At 46.9% G+C, this 17,838-nt stretch overlaps 1 protein-coding gene across 1 annotated transcript in view; it reads left to right on the top strand.

Moving 5' to 3' along the window:
• LOC311140007 (uncharacterized protein) overlaps positions 1 to 17,838 on the top strand; it is a gene marked incomplete at both ends in the record, with an annotated part of 63,525 nt that overhangs the window by 16,284 nt on the left and 29,403 nt on the right. The window lies entirely within an intron of this gene.

Genomic DNA, 17,838 nt, shown 5'->3' with positions numbered 1-17,838 from the left:
GAACAGGACTTGGACTTATCAAATTTGGAGGGAAGAGGGTGGTTGGAAGGTACTTTGAGAGACATGGAGGGTGCCATTGTAAGCCTTGCAGTAGGGTCAACATGTTTCATTTCACCACTCCCAAGTTTATCATGGACTTGGCAGATGGAGATCCCAGTGGCTGAACAGTGGAAGACACTGAATATGAATATGAGCATTTCAAGATGGAGGCTTCACAATGATCAAGGATCTCTTCAATCCATTAGAATCCCTGATGTGCTTTTTAAAATCTATTTTTCATTGTTGACTTGCCTCATGTTTTGTGAACGGTAGCAAGTAGATATTTCTAAGGAGATGTTGTTGTAAGTGATGTAGAGAAAATGAACAGTATTAAGACTCTTTATATTTTAATTATATTTTATGATGAAACTAAAGAAAGGCACTGGAACAAATTTGTGGTTTTGAAGGAAAATATATTTTAATGAATTTTTTTGGTTTGTAGAGAATCCGCTCCAAAACAAACCAGCAACAATATAGAGAAGGTTTATACGGCTTTAGTTCAAATCCTGATCTGATGTTAGACAACGGTTACCCATTTAATAGCTTAGTTCTTAATTTCAAATAGAATAATGTTTTGGTATCTTCAGCATAAAAAGTTTAGGATTGAAAACTGTGTGAGTTGTGTATGTGTGTTGTGAGTCTATGTGTGCGTGTGTCTGTATGTTTACAAAATTTAAACAAAATGTTTTTGTGAAGTAGTGATCACACAAGTGTATGTATATTTGTGTGGGTGTGGGTATATTGTATGTGTTTCTGCACGTAAGCTTAATGTGTGTGTGTGTGTGTGTGCGTGTACATATCAATCTGGTAGAATGGGAAATTTGATATAGATGATGAGAGAGACCATTGTAAAGGCACAGTTATATATCAACGCATCAATAATTCCATTATCATACGCCTCTGGTTACATGTAAACCATCTACAGCTGCTCAGTAATCATGTATGTTTGCAACAGGGTCCGACATATTGCACAGCCTCTGTGTTCCTTAATATAAACAGCTCTGTCAGTGGAAATAATCATTGCATTATACAACTACTGTCAGCCCGATATGACAGAGCAACTAAAGTTTTTGTACCGTTTGACACTCTTTGAGCAATCATTGTCAAGTTTTGTTTAGCTTTCCCTGGGTCTATTTGCTTTACACAAAAATATTAGCTTCATGAGAAGGTATACGTTAAATACGCGTTCATATTTTGGATAGTGGTACTGAAAATGTCAACATCAGTATATCATTGATCATAATGACAATTAGTATCATTATGATATCTTATTACTTCTGTGAAAGCTTGAATAAAATTCAGATGCAGTAAACATAGCAGACACACTAGCATGATCATTGTATATTTTACAGTAGTCGTTCTCCCCCTGTGCAATCAAATATTATATAATATAATATATGTTTTTCATTTCATTTTTGTTCTCCGTGGTCTCTCAATGGTTTTTCCTTGTCACACATACAGTAGTTGGCCTGTATATGCCATAGATATACAGTATGGTATCCTACAACTCTAACACAATGTTTTTTTTCTTCTGTCAAGAAGGAGACCCCCAACAAAATATCACTTAGGGCCCCCAAAAGGCTGGGGCCGGCTCTGACTGCATGTGTGGGTATGCAGCCCCTCATGATGAGTTCTGATTTTTTGTGGCCCTCATCCCCATCAAAGTTTCCCATCCCTGACATTGAGTATAATCATGCTGGGCCATGGAGGGCTGTGTTGGTGGTACATTCAGAGCTGGACTGTTAACATAGGCTGTATAAAATGGCTGTGAATGGCCATATGGAGACAATACTGTATTTCTTCCATTGAAGCATGGGAAAACTGCTTGAAATGTGGGGCAGGTTGGGGAATTTCAGTTAATCCAGGTGATGGCGGTTAGGGGCAACAGTGTGGGAAGCCAGCTTCCGCGCTGCATGCCGCTCGGAGCGACGGGAGGTGGCAAGGGAACTGCCCAGCTGGTGCAAGCAGGGCGGCATTCTCCGAGCGCTGGGCCAAATGCTGGCGCCTGGGCAGGGGCTGTAAAAGCAGGGACAGAAATAAAAACTAATGATGTGTCATAGCCAGGGGGATGGGTCTACTCCGGTCTACTCCACCAGGCCTTCGCCCTGTGCAACAAAAACAGCCGTTTCTCATTACAAGAGGGGAGGGCAGGGGAACGGTAGAGTTTGGACTGTAAATTACACTTTCATCCCTCTTCCTGACCATAAATTCTGAACACCGGCTCCATGGGACTGAGCTCTCCATCACATTCAAGCTCCCACTCTCTTTTTTCTCTCTCCCTCAGTCCTTTCCAGGGAGAGAAATTGATGGTAAGTCTCAAGAGTATATAGGTGCCCTCGCTTTGCCAGGATCATAAACACTTGATGATCTCATTACTTTTGCTTGGCTTTTAGGACACTATGTGTCTCTATGTGTGTGAAACACCTCATCGCCACATCTGTGCTTGCTCACTTTCCCTTGTTTGTACTGTACATGTCACCCCTATTAGGCCCTGCTAGCCAAGCCAACCCCCTGCAGATTATAGAGACGTGAATCCTTCATGTTGTCATTTTCATAATTCACTGAAAAATAGGCCCCGTGGCCCTGGTTAGTTCCCATAGACTGAAGCAAGAGACCGGGGGCCTTTCTGAGCCAATGCCGCCCCCCTCCCCCTATTGCGGCAACACATTCACCAGTGGGGGTGAATAAAGGGTTGGGGCCACATGAGGCCACTGCACTGCTAGAGTCACAGGCTCAGTCACAGCAGCAACACCAACAGCGGTGGATTACATTAGGGTTTACACTGTTATTACCAATTACCCATTGCTGACCTCCCTTCAAAGCCTCTCCCCAAATCCAGTGGAGCTAGCGGCTTCCATCCAGCTCTCCTAAGATGAACCCATTGAGACTTCCCCCCAGAGACTACACTGATCCATGGTTTCCATCTCTGGAGCACAGCAGTCTCTCTCTCATGGCTACAGATCTGAGAGGTAGACCAGTAGGGGCCAGAGGGAACGTTCAAAGGGAGGCCTCGATTACTCCAAGAGATATAGTGGGAAATGTGTCAAGCCAGAAAGAGACTGACAGGCCACACTTTTGATTTTGAGATAGCCATCCATCGATAGGGAATCCATGCCATTGGAGCTGAGGAACAGTATCACATAGAGAACATAATGTCTATGATCATTAAAGGACATCAATGCCAAAGCCCTACTCACAGCGAGTAGTCTCATTGATTGAAGAAACTGACTGACAACATTACATCGTACACATATGTATCTAATGTCAATTACAATTGAGACTACAAGGCCAGTTGGACTGTATCCTTGATGAGTCACTTATCCTAAGGGATGAAGACTGAAAACCCCAAAGTCTTGAATACATCCTCATTGCTTTATGTACTGTACTGCCCCCCTTTGGGGTAAACCAATATTGCATCAATATTGATACAGTAGACCATACTACAGGTAACTGCCAAAATAAAGGAAACACCAACATAAAGTGTCTTAATGGGGCGTTGGGCCACCATGAGCTGCCAGAACAGCTTCAATGCGCCTTGGCATAGAATCTACAAGTGTCTGGAACTCTATTGGAGGGATGCGACACCTTTCTTCCACGAGAAATTCCATAAATTGGTGTTTTGTTGATGGTCGTGGAAAACGCTGCTTTAGAATTGAAAGTGTTCAATTGGGTTGAGATCTGGTAACTGAGACACACACACACACACACACACACACTTTAAACCCTCTATGCCCCTTTGAGACCCCTCTTTCAAAGTCACTTTTGGTGGCCCCAAAAAATTGGAAACGTTTTATACATTAACCTATAGATGGTGGGCCGAAGCCTTAAAATCGATCCCCATTGAGGGAGTAGCTGATTTTCTGTATATAACAGTAAAACATTCTTATGATGACTATAAAATGTGTTGGCCCCTTCAGTTTTTGCAAATTTTCTCATAAAAAGTATATTTCAAAACCCAGCCGTTCAGGCAAACTTGCCAAACTACTACACTTGAAACCAATCAGAACTCCCGTACATACCCCTCGTGATGAAGGCAGCCAATGGCCTGCTTCTATCTTCGACATAAACACAGCCTCATAAAAACGCGAGCCGCTGTCTGATGAAGGGGAACAGATACAGCTAGCTAGCTCCCAGACTGAAATAAGATAAATATCTGTTTTCGAATTCACTTTAAATATGCATCATGCAAATACGAATTGTCTTGATCATATGAAGAGGTAACTCCATTGACCATTTACCCAATTTATTGAAAGCTAGCCAATGTTACAGACTAGCCTAGCCAGTTACTGTAAATCTCAGTTTGTGTTTCATTAGCCATCTCTGTCAGTGAATTCAATTGTTGAATCTTGTTTTGGCATGATTATGTGTCTCATTTAAAGTAACTAGCTGCAGGCTTAAAGAAACATTCAATCATATACAGTACCAGTCAAAAGTTTGGACACACCTACTCATACCAGTGTTTTTCTTTATTTGTATACTGTTTTCTACATTGTAGAATAATAGTGAAGACATCAAAACTATGAAATAACACATATGGAATCATGTAGTAACCAAAAAAGTGTTAAACAAATTGAGATTCTTCAAACAAATTGAGATTCTTCAAAGTAGCCATCCTTTGCTTTGATGACAGCGTTGCACACTCTTGGCATTCTCTCAACCAGCTTCATGAGGTACTTACCTGGAATGCATTTCAATTAACAGTTGTGCCTTGTTAAAAGTTTTTTAAAATGTTTTATCAGTGGCGCGTGTTTCATAATTTTCATTCAATTCGCAAGAAGCTGAATGTATCTCACAGGAGAAAGCATCCGAGCGAGCGAAACGGCGCCCCTCTGTCTCTCTATGTGTAGGCCATCTATCTGATGCTGTCTGGGCCAAATGAGTATGACATTGTTGCCGCCCGTAGCATTGAAGGCAAGGGAAGCCAGCGAGCATCTGGTCTCCCGTGACAAAAAAAGTATACAAAATTTGCCAATCAGCGTTGGCTAATCTAAGTGAGATCAACTGTGAATGGTCCTGGCGCACCAAAAAAAAAAGTGTCAAGGGAAGCCAGCATGGATTTGGCGTCACTCCTATCAAATCCCATTGAAAGCATACGTCATTGACAGAAAAACTTGAATTGTTGAATCTCACTGTGTTGTTGTCTTCCGGTGGCTAGCTAGCCAACTAGCGGAAATTGGCCCTTTCCTAAATTTGCCATGGATGGAGATAGCGATTTGGACTTGTGGTTTTTCTTAATTCTCCGTACTAGCCAATGATTATAACGGTGATTCTGATCCAACCATTAATTAATATATTGTTGTGCCCCTTGCCTGAGAGGATGGAAGTTCAATATGTACAGTGGCTTGCGAAAGGATTCACCCCCCTTGACATTTTTCCCATTTTGTTGCCTTACAACCTGGAATTAAAATTGATTTTAGGGGGGTTTGTATCATTTGATTTATACAACATGCCTACCACTTTGAAGATGCAAAATATTTTTTATTGTGAAACAAACAAGAAATAAGACAAAAAAACAGAAAACTTGAACGTGCATAACTATATGGAGGGAGGTGTTTAGTCCCAGGGTCCTTAGCTTAGTGATGAGCTTTGAGGGCACTATGGTGTTGAATGCTGAGCTGTAGTTCATGAATAGAATTATCACGTAGGTGTTCCTCTTGTCCAGGTGGGAAAGGGCAGTGTGGAGCGCAATAGAGATTGCATCATCTGTGGATCTGTTGGGGCGGTATGCAAGTTGAAGTGGGTCTAGGGTTTCTGGGATAATGGTGTTGATGTGAGCCATGACCAGCCTTTCAAAGCACTTCATGGCTACAGACGTGATTGCATCGGGTCGGTAGTCATTTAGGCAGGTTATCTTAGTGTTCTATTGTGGTCTGCTTGAAACATGTTGGTATTACAGACTCAGTCAGGGACATGTTGAAAATGTCAGTGAAGACACTTGCCAGTTGGTCAGCGCATGCTCAGAGTACACGTCCTGGTAATCCGTCTGGCCCTGCGGCCTTGTGAATGTTGACCTGCTTAAAAGTCTTACTCACATTGGCTACGGAGAGCGTGATCACATAGTCATCCGGAACAGTTGATGCTCTCATGCATGCTTCAGTGTTGCTTGCCTCGAAGCAAGCATAGAAGTGATTTAGGTCGTCTGGTATGCTTGTGTCACTGGGCAGCTCGCGGCTGTGCTTCCCTTTGTAGTCTGTAATAGTTTGCAAGCCCTGACACATCCGACGAGCGTCGGAGCCGGTGTAGTACGATTCAATCTTAGTCCTGTATTGACTCTTTTTTTCCCTTCTTTCTTTAGGGGGTAGATCAGCTTAATATTGCAGATAGATTGTAAATTCCATCAATGTAATTGTCTGCATCACTTCCAATCCCCCATGTTTATATATATATACATGTATATACATATACACATACACACACACACACATTCACGTACCTACATATACATACATACACTTTAAAAAAAAATATATTCCCCTTTATTACTTTCCAACCCCACCACCCTTTCCCTAATTGGAGTAAACTAGTGAACAACAATGCTTAGGCCTCTACTTCCAGCTTATACTTACTATATACATTTTATGGACACAGTCAATTTTACAATAATTATATTTTGTTTGTTTTTTCTCCTGAACTTCTTCTACTCTCACCCTCTCCGATCATTTTCATGATGTCCATCCGGTTTGCTTCTATATGCCATAGCTTTCTAGCTTTGGATAAAAGCGTCTGCTAAATGGCATATTATTATTATTATTATTTCACAAAAGCTCCCAACCTACAACCTATATACTTATTATGGACACAGTATGCTTACATGATTAGTTATCTTGTTATTAGTTGTTGTTATTAGTCCCATCCTTCAACTCCATTCAACACCACCCATCTATCTCTTAACACCATCCATATAGGATTTCTATTTGCCATATATTTTTCAACTGTACTGTGGTGTTTTACAAAAATTCTGAACCTTTCTATTCTCATTGTTTCTACAGATTGTAAATTGAAAATAAACATTTTTGCTAAAAGTATTATTATATTATTGATCGATTGACTATGACTTTTAAGATCACCCAGTAATGCTATCTGCAAGGTTAGCTCCAGGTAAATATTGCAATCCTTTAGCCATTCATGGACCTGTGTCCAAAAACAAGCTACAAATGGACAGTACCAAAACAAATGATCTAATGATTCTGTCTCTTCGCAGCAAAATCTGCAGAGCTGGGAAGATTGTATCCCCCATATAAATAACATTCTATTGGTAGCAAGAATTTAATATAATAATTTAAATTGAAAGATTCTACGTTTTGAATCCGGTGTCGTTTTGCGTATCAGTTCATAAACACTATGCCATGGGATCGGTACGTCAAAAATATTTTCCCAACTATTTTTCAATCTATATGGGACGGCTGTCAATCCTTTGGTCCATTGACTCTGTATTGACTCTTTGCCTGTTTGATGGTTCGTCGGAGGGCAGAGCGGGATTTCTTATAAGCGTCCGGGTTAGAGTCCTGCTCCTTGAAAGCGGCAGCTCTACCCTTTAGCTCAGTGCCGATGTTGGCTGTAATCCATGGCTTCTGGTTGGGGTACGTACGGTCACTGTGGGGACGACATCATCGATGCACTTATTGATGAAGCCAGTGACTGATGTGGTGTACTCCTCTATGCCATCGGAAGAATCCCGGAACATATTCCAGTCTGTGCTAGCAAAACAGTCATGTAGCTTAGCATCTGCTTCATCTGACCACTTCCTTATTAACCGAGTCACTGGTGCTTCCTGCTTTAGTTTTTGCTTATAAGCAGGAATCAGAAGGATAGAATTATGGTCTAGAGTTTTTTTTCCCTCTGGTTGCACATTTAACATGCTGGTAGAAATGAGGTAGAACGGATTTAAGTTTCCCTGCATTAATGTCCCCGGCCACTAGGAGCGCTGCCTCTGGATGAGCGTTTTCATTTGCTTATGGCCTTATACAGCTCATTGAGTGCAATCTTAGTGCCAGCATCGGTTTGTGGTGGTAAATAGACAGCTATGAAAAATATAAAAGAAAACTCTCTTGGTAAATAGTGTGGTCTACAGCTATAGTGTGGTGTACATCCTTAGTATTAGATTTTATGCACCAGCTGTTGTTTAGAAAAACACACAGACCGCCACCCCTTGTCTTACAGGAGTCAGCCATTATATCCTGCCGATGTAACATATATCCCGCCAGCTGTATGTTATCCATGTCGTCTTTCAGCCACGACTCGGTGAAACATAAGATATTACAGTTCTTAATGTCCCGTTGGTAGGATGTCCTTGATTTAGGTCGTCCATTTTGTTTTCAAATGATTATACGTTGGCTAATAGGATTGATGGAAGAGGCAGATTACTCGCTCGCTGTCGGATCCTTACAAGGCACCCCGACCTACGTCCACGATATCTCCGTCACTTTCTCATGCGAATGACAGGGATTTGGGCCTTGTCGGGTGTCTGTAGAATATCCTTTGCATCCGACTCGTTGAAGAAAAAATCTTCGTCCAATACGAGGTGAGTAATCGCTGTCCTGATATCCATAAGCTCTTTTTGGTCATAAGAGATGGTGGCAGAAACATTATGTACATAATAAATTACAAATAACGCGAAAAAACACACATAATAGCACAATTGGTTAGAGGGTCGTAAAACAGCAGCCACCCGGACTATTTGCACTGCCCCCACCCCATCTTTTTACGCTGCTGCTACTCTGTTAATTATTTATGCATAGTCACTTTAACTCTACCCACATGTACATATTACTTCAACAACCTCAACTAGCCGGTGCCCCCGCACATTGACTCTGCACCGGTACCCCCCTGTATATATAGCCTGCCTACTGTTATTTTATTTTACTTCTGCTCTTTTTTTCTCAACACTTTTTTTGTTTTATTCTACTTTTTTATTAAAAATAAATGCACTGTTGAGTAAGGGCTGTAAGTAAGCATTTCACTGTAATGTCTGCACCTGTTGTATTCGGCGCATGTGGCCAATAAAATTTTATTTGGATCTCCTCTGGAGATTTCACTGCCTATTCAAATGGTAAGGTCCCTTGCACCATAGGGACACTTGACCTCCACCACTGCTATGGTGCCACCAGACCATCCGGTGAGGCACCCAGGATCCCAGACCCCGTGACCCAAAGCCCTGACTCCTGCAGTTCCATGCCTGTAGCCATTTTGAATGCCTTGATGCCCTCCTCTTCGTTATCTGTGCCCCACTTTCCTGACAACACCCCATCCAACGACTGATCTGAGGATCCTTTTTGGCAGCGATGGAGTAACGCACTTGGCCCTAACCACTGCTCCATAATTACTGGCCGTCAACCTCCCTGTGTGCGCTGTCCAACTGTTGCCTGCCGTATAGCCTCCTGCTGCTCCACCGACAGCGCCACGCCAGCCAGGATGCCTGCATGCCCCAGGTGCCCTTGTCTTTTATCAACGTCCGGTAAAGTCAGGGATGGTAGCGGTTGTTCTGGCTCAATTTCAAGGAGACATGCCATTCCACTGAACCTGCCCCGTAGATGGTTCCTTAGCCACTGAAGATCCTCCTCTGTGGGCTCTCAGGACTGCAGATTGTAGTCTTTGGCCGGGTACAGGTCCTCCACTGACTGCACCTGGTTGGGCACGGCTGGTTTTCTCCACTCGCATTCCATATCCATATGGCCGATATTGTGAACCGCGAAAGTAGGCTGCATGGCTACAGTTATGAGCTCCATGGAGGCATTTACATGTGGTAGAGAGAATCCCCTTGTCACCTATAGAGACCTGCCAAGAGGAAGGATGTTAAGTGCCACATGCCTTTCAATGCATGACTTTGAACACCTTGAAATGCATTTATTGTAAGAAATGTGCTTTATAAAATGTGATTGATGACATTACATTTGTATAATATTTCATCAACTGTAATTTTCACAAGGACAAATTGCAGTTTTTCCATAAAAACTTTTAAATTGATAATTTGGGATTTCATCACTTGACATATCAATCATATAGTGGGAAGGATCCTATAAATCAAGACTGTGTGAATGCATGTACCACTCTGAATAAATAAATACTGTGCCTTTGAAGATTTGTCTCTGGTCATGCAACTACAGTACAGGATGGATGTCTAAACAAAGTCAATTTTGAATGTCAATAGATTTCTTGATTCATTCTCATACAAGGACAACATTCTAGAACTGAGTTATCACTCATCTAAATCTGGTATCTGTGGTAATCTGGTTATCTGATTATATAATTGATTAAGTGGCTCTTTCCTTGTAGAATGTTGACAGCGGTATAGAACACATTGTATTGCTAAGATGCTCAAACTTAACTTAATAGCTACAATCACAGACACAGGATAAACTGTATCCCTCATGCTGGCCCTGACCAAGCCAGTAAATTGCCCCTCACTATAGCTGCATGACCAGATTTCTAGTGGTCTTCTTCCCTTTTAATGTGCTTATGCTCATCCTTGAAAAATGCCATAAGGTCTGAAATAGGCACCAAAGTCGACATACTGTACAAACAATTATCTAGACTATTTTTTGATCTACAGCTCTGCTAACTAGCTAGCTAAAGTGTAGTCTGTGGCTAGCTAAAAACAGAAAGGGGACCGAATAAGTTCAACGCTATTCAATTAATTTCAATACAGTACATGGATTAATCATGGATTGGGCACAGGTCTCTGATCGCGCAGGTGAAACGTAGTTGACAGTGTCGGCTAGAGATGACGTGCAGGAGCGTCCTGCAGGAATTTGTAGTCTTACTGAGGACTTCTCTGTTGCTAATTAGCGTTTAGATTTTTTTTGAGTAAAATGAGGCAAATATATTGATAAAACTCACCTTGTCCGAGAGAGAATAACATGGTTATCGAAACGTCACGGTAAGGTAAGCCTTGCAATTGACATTGCCAACAAACGGAAATGTGTTCATAATAAATAAATATACACTATGTAAAAACCAGCTGCTCCATCGACAGGGATCGATTATTTAAAAATAAAAAATAAAGCCGATAGCTTGCGATGGCCCATCACCTACTAAGCATGAAGGGATGTTAATTGCTTAATTAACTCAGGAAGCACCGGCTTTCAACATACTTTGTATCCCTCATTTACTCAAGCATTTTCTTTATTTTGGCAGTTACCTGTATAAGAAGTAATGTTGGCCTCTCAAGTATGCATAGGAAACCCTATGATAGATACATAATCTGTCTACAGGCAAATATAGGCAAGCAAGTTATATTCAGAAAAACTAACAAGAAAACACACCCAATTGTATCACTTTGATGGCCTGGCATAAATTATTGAAATTACACAGGCCTATAGCACCCCCTGGGGAATAATCATTTACTTACATACAGAAGACTACATCACTGTGGCTTTGTTTATGTTTTGCTTTGTGCTTTACCGTGGCATTAGCCCTATACTTTCTCTGTAAATGTTTATGCATAGGCCTTGGCATAATTGCATTAATTATACAAAACGTCGGCATGCATTGCCTACTGTAGGCCTATTATCCGCGATATAGCCTTCCAGAGAGGAAGAGGCCCAATGCGTTTCTATAGGCTTATTTTGTACCTATGCTTGTCGAAGGTGTAACTGTGTTTTTTTTACTGTTTGAGCTATCAAATCGGTGAGCAGCTGCTCTTGATCATTGTCACGAAGCCACACCCGTCCCACTCTGTTAATAGTTCAGAACAAGAAAGTGTAGGCTATATTGAAATAATGACGCTTAAATTGAAATGTATTAAACAAAATAATAAAGATTTCTATCAGCCTAATTGAGGTGTTCCACATTCCAGTGTTCAAACTTGTAAACAAGGCTGCATGTGATTTCTCTGAAAGCCAGGCACAACAGGCTAAAATTTAATTTTTTCATGTATTTATCCATTTTGGTCTGTTAATTAGTAATTTCTAAAAATTAAAATACACATTTCAAAAAGTTGATGAACATTTTTATTTTAGTTAGTTTATCATACTGTAATGACCTGACTAGATCATAAAAGAACAACTGTCCAGACAGAGGATTGAGTTTACGAATGGACGGTTTATTAAACCAACTTTACACAGGCTACTGTTTGGCCGTAGCCCACGCCAAATAAATGAAAGATAACCCACAAGCCAATCGTGACCTTCTCTTGTGAAGCCCAGACGTAAAGAGAGAGAACAAAGGCTAAACCTGGTCTTAACTTCCAATGCTCCATCCCCCTGCCCAACCCCCCTCCACGCCACTCCGCCAACCGCCAGGATGCCCGGCATCAGAACATTCCAGGCATTCCCGTGATTGGCAGATAGCAGGTTGATTGACATGTCGGACCCCGCGAACACTGGGTACTGGTAGGTACAACACAACCATCTACTAGCCTAACACATAACACACAGCTGTCTGTGCGGGTCGCTACACAGCCCCCCCACCACAAAGTCCCTCGTCCCCGAGGGAACAAACAAAGTCTCTGAAGCGACCCGGAGGTCTCCTTTGCCTGCGTGGCTGTGATGGCCGCAGAGTGCCCCTCTGAGAACCAGGGGATGAAGGCAAGGACATGGGGGACAAGGAAGCGGGAACGGGTAATACAGTCCGTGGCTCTGGGGAACCACGCGGTGACACAGGGGGAGTGGGCTGTCTGGAGCCTTGTCTGCGGCACCTGGGGGTGGGTGCCTGGAGAATGTCATTGCCAGAGAGGGGAATTGTGGGGGTTCCTGGGGTTTGGGGAGAAGAGGCCCCTCTATATGGGGCTAACCTGTCCCGGTGCAGTGTCACCTTTCTCCCCCTGGGAGGAAGCTGCACCCGGTAAACAACCTCCCCTACCCTCTCCAGGACACTGCAGGGTCCCACCCAGTGACTGTCCAACTTGGGGCATCTGCCCTTTTTCCTTAGCGGGCTGTAGACCCAGACCAGCTCCCCAGCCACAAAGTGCCTTCCCCGGGTGTGCACGTCATAGTTCCTCTTCTGCCTCACACCTGCATTCAGCAGCTGCTCTCTGGCGAAGGTGTGGGCTGTCTCCAGGCGGTCCTGGAGTCTCCGGGCATACTCCGGCCCCGGGGAAACATGAGGGCTATCCAGGGGCCGACCAAACGCCATCTCCGCAGGGGTACGGATCTCTCTCCCCAGCATGAGGAGGGCAGGCGTGCAGGAGGTGGAGTCTTGGACAGCGGAGCGGCATGCCATGAGGACCATAGGCAGGTGCTTGTCCCAGTCACGCTGGTGTTTGGAAGAGACGATGGCCAGCTGCTGTCCAAGCGTTTTGTTGAAGCGCTCCACAAGGCCATCACTTTGAGGATGGAGAGGAGTAGTGTGGGTCTTGTGCATACCCAGCCTCTCACACATGGTGGCGAACACACGGGACTCAAAGTTTCTGCCTTGGTCGCTGTGGATGGACTCTGCAGCTCCAAACCTGCTGAACATCCCCGCTGTCAGGGCGTCGACGATGGTCTCTGCCTCCTGGTCAGGCAGAGCATAGGCCTCGGGCCATTTTGTGAAATAGTCCATGGCCGTGAGCACCCAGCGGTTTCCACTGTCTGTGGTGGGGAACGGCCCAACTACATCCACTCCCACCCTCTCCATGGGAGCCCCCACTGGGAACTGTTGGAGCTGAGCATGAGAGAGTCCTGGGGGGCCCTTTCTCGCTGTGCAGTTGTCACAGCGGCGGCAAAAGTCTTCCACATCCCTCTTGTGCTGCCCCCAGTAAAAGCCCTGACGGAGGCGGCGCAGTGTTTTTGTGACCCCAAAGTGTCCAGTCCCCACCCCCCCATGAGTACTCTGGAGCACAGCCTCCCGCAATGCTTTTGGGACCACCACCTGCCACCTCTCCTCCCCCGTAGCTGACTCCTTCCATGCCCGCTGTAACACGCCATCAGCCAGCCGCAGTCGCTCAAACAACCCTTTGGTCGCGAGTGAGAGCGCTGTCACCTCTTCCCATGGTGGCCTCACCTGCGCCTCTACCCACTGTAGCACTGGCTGTAGGTCTGTGTCCCGTCCCTGCTGCTGCCCCCATTCAGCCACGTCGACAGTCTGCAGCTCACAGCAGACAGGCCCGCTCGCCCGACACACTGTGGCACAGACCCCCTCCTCTGCACACAGCTCTCTCTCCCGTCCCTCTCTCCGTTCACAGTGGCGGCAGCCGTCTGCAGTACAGGGCCGACGGGACATGGTGTCAGCGTTGGAGTGGCGTGCCCCTGCCCTGTGCACCACCGTGAAGTCATACGGCTGAAGCTCCTCCAACCAGCGTGCCACCTGCCCCTCTGGCTCTCTGAAAGACATTAGCCACTGGAGAGCAGAGTGGTCAGTCCTTACAGTAAAGGGCAGACCACCCAGGTAGTACTTGAAGTGTTTGACGGAAGCCACAACAGCCAAGAGCTCCCGCCGGGTGACACAGTAGCGGCGCTCATGTTTGTCAAATGTTTTGCTGAAGTACGCCACGGCTCTCTCCCCCTCTGGCCCCACCTGGGCCAGCACCCCACCCATGCCCACATTGCTCGCGTCTGTGTCCAGGATAAAGGGCAATGTGAGGTCAGGGGGGCGAGCACGGGGGCCTCGATCAGTGTACGTTTGAGGGTGTTGAACGCCTCCTCACACTCCACTGTCCAAGTGAAAGCCTTGTCCTTCGGCAGCAGGCGGTTCAGTGGAGCAGCAACGCTTGAGAAGCCCCGTACAAACCTCCTGTAGTACGAGGCCAGGCCCAGGAAGCTCTTCAGCTGACGCTGGTCGGTGGGGGCGGGCCAGTCTCTGACAGCCGCTACCTTGTCCTCCATGGTGCTGATCCCCTCCTTCCCCACTCGGTGGCCCAAGAAGGACACCTCTCTCCTCATGAAGTGGCACTTCTCGGGGTGGAGCTTCAGACCTGCGGCAGCCACCCTCTCCAGCACACACCGTAGCGCCCCCAGGGCTGACTGGAAGGAGCTGCCATGGGCCAGGATGTCATCGAGGTATACCAGACACTGCTGTCGGGGGATGCCATCCAGCACCCTGTCCATCAAACGCTCAAAAGTAGCTGGAGCGTTGCACAGGCCAAAGCACAGGACCTTGAACTGCCAGTGTCCTCTATTAGTGGAGAACGCAGTTTTGGCTCTGGCCTCTGGGGAGAGGGGCACCTGCCAGTAGCCACTGCGGAGGTCTAGTGAGGAGAACCAGGAGGACCCCCTAACCAGGTCCAGCGACTCATCGATACGTGGTATGGGGTATGAGTCCTTCCTGGTTACCTCATTCAGCCGCCTGTAGTCCGCACAGAACCTCAGCTTGCCCCCCTTCTTCGGAACCATGACGACTGGCGCCGCCCAGGGGCTGTCTGAGGGCTCAATGAAGTCTGCCCGCTGCATCTCCAACACAGCCTTGTCTGCCGCCTCCTGGCGTGCCAGCGGGATACGGCGGGGACGCATCTTGATAGGTCGAGCATCACCTGTGTCGATCTCATGCTGCACCAGATGAGTCTGACCCACCTCTTCCTCACTCAGCGCAAAGCTGTCTCTGAATTCAAACAGCAACTGCCTCAACCGTTCCTGCTGCTCGGGGTCAAGACCAACACAGTTCCTCCCCCATATCTCCCTCACTGCAGACAGTGTCCTCTCCCCTCCCATCTGGGGTAGCTGGGCTGGGGGGGGCGCGGCCCGGGCTCACAGAGGGCTGTGTCGTGGAGGTAGCTGGGGGAATGTAACACAACGCCGTAGGTGACAGGGGAGCTGGGGAAAAGTCACACCCAGATGTGGGGGAGGGGGGGCAGCCATGAGTCTCTGCTGCGTTAACTGTTGGAGTAAAGGGTTTGTTGGGTTGAGTGAATGTGACATTAGGGGCCATGGTGACCTCCGGCCCTCCCTGGAAGCTCAGTGTGCCCCTATTTAGGTCTAACTGGCAGCCTGTGCTCCTAAGAAAGTCCAACCCCAGGATACAAGGGTCCTGCACAGCCGCCACCCACACAGGATGACGCACAGTCCTGCCCCCTACTGTCAGAGTCATTATTCCCTTCCCTTTCATGGGTGCCAGCTCACCTGTGACTGTGCGGAGCTGCACAGTTGTAGGCTCACACTGAGTCCAACCTGGCACAATATCTGGCCTCACCAGGGTTACTGTGGACCCAGTGTCCACCAGGGCGGAGCAGGGACAGGGACATGACAAAAGTCCCCAACACAGGTCCGGCCCACCACAACAACAGCCTCCGTCCGCTTGCCCTCGTCTGCTTCTGGGGGAAGTGGAGCCTTGCTTCCCCGTCTGTGCCGGTGGGCTCCTCCTGAAGAAGATGGTGGTTGGGATAGAAAGCCAGGGGTCCGCACTACCCGGTCTATGCGGACCCCGAGCCGTTTCCCTGAGCTCTGGGGGACATGGGGCAATCTCGGCGCAGATGGCCTGGCTGGCCACAACCCCAGCAGACCCTGGGACCAGGGCGTGTGTTTCGTGCCGCCTGTAGCGACACAGCACGAATGAGTTCTGTCATTTCAGCCACCCATGCAGGCTTTTCCGGCTCCGGGCTGCTCTGCCCCCCAGCTCGCACAGAGGGTCTGTCTCCCTGCACCCCCACCAAAGCCCCAGCTGAAGCCCCAGCCCACACCAGCTCCCTCTCCAAAGCCATCTCCAAGGCTACCTGCAATGACTCAGGATGAGCCAGCTGGGTCTGTATGCGCAGCTCCGTAGGAGAGAGCGCCTGTATGAACTGGTCCCGTGCTAGCTCGCTCTGCACGGAGGGGGGCATGTGAGCATATGCCCGCCGAGAGAGGCTCTCAATGTCATTAGCTAGCACCCGTAGAGGCTCTCCAGGCTGCCTGCGTCTATTACTCATTTCGGAGCGCAGTAGCCCGGGCTGTACACACTGTCCATAGCGCCTCCTCAGTGCTCCCACTAAAGCACCATAATCACGTCTGTCCTCAGGGCTAATCAATATCAAACAGGCCAGAGCTTCATCCGTGAGGCATAAAGCCAACTGCAGTGCCCTATCTTCATCCGACCACCCCCTAAAATGAGCTAACAGTTCAAACTGAGCATGAAAAGCTTCCCAATCCGCCTTACCGGAATACTTCGGGGTCTTAACGGATACGGACGCAGCCGGGAACTGGGCGCTGCCATGTTTGTTTACATCCTGAGCCCCAGATTCCTCATCCCGCCGCGTCGACGTCACCCCTTCGGTCCGCCCACCAGAATCCGCGCGAAACACAGTCGACGAAGCACTCATGCCCGCTTCAGCCGCCATCACTCTAACGTCCTCCCTCAAGCGGCCTCTGGGCTCCGATGCCCTGGCGATCTCCTCAGCCAGAACCCCCGACGTCCATGCACACGCACCTCCTTGGCCATAATCGTCCCCTACCTCCACCTTCACTTTCGGATTCCCTCTAAGCATCTTCAACCCCCGTTCTCACCTACGGTAGCTAGCCACAGAAGTCAGCTAGCTAGCTGGCTAACTTTTATCAACGTTTTTACTTCTGACACCAATGTAATGACCTGACTAGATCATAAAAGAACAACTGTCCAGACAGAGGATTGAGTTTACGAATGGACGGTTTATTAAACCAACTTTACACAGGCTACTGTTTGGCCGTAGCCCACGCCAAATAAATGAAAGATAACCCACAAGCCAATCGTGACCTTCTCTTGTGAAGCCCAGACGTAAAGAGAGAGAACAAAGGCTAAACCTGGTCTTAACTTCCAATGCTCCATCCCCCTGCCCAACCCCCCTCCACGCCACTCCGCCAACCGCCAGGATGCCCGGCATCAGAACATTCCAGGCATTCCCGTGATTGGCAGATAGCAGGTTGATTGACATGTCGGACTCCACGAACACTGGGTACTGGTAGGTACAACACAACCATCTACTAGCCTAACACATAA

Source organism: Coregonus lavaretus (genome assembly GCF_964263955.1).
Source record: "Coregonus lavaretus genome assembly, chromosome: 13".
NCBI classification, from domain to species: Eukaryota; Metazoa; Chordata; class Actinopteri; order Salmoniformes; family Salmonidae; genus Coregonus; species Coregonus lavaretus.
Note: the sequence above shows the minus strand (reverse complement) of the source record. Positions and strands in the feature narration are given on the sequence as shown.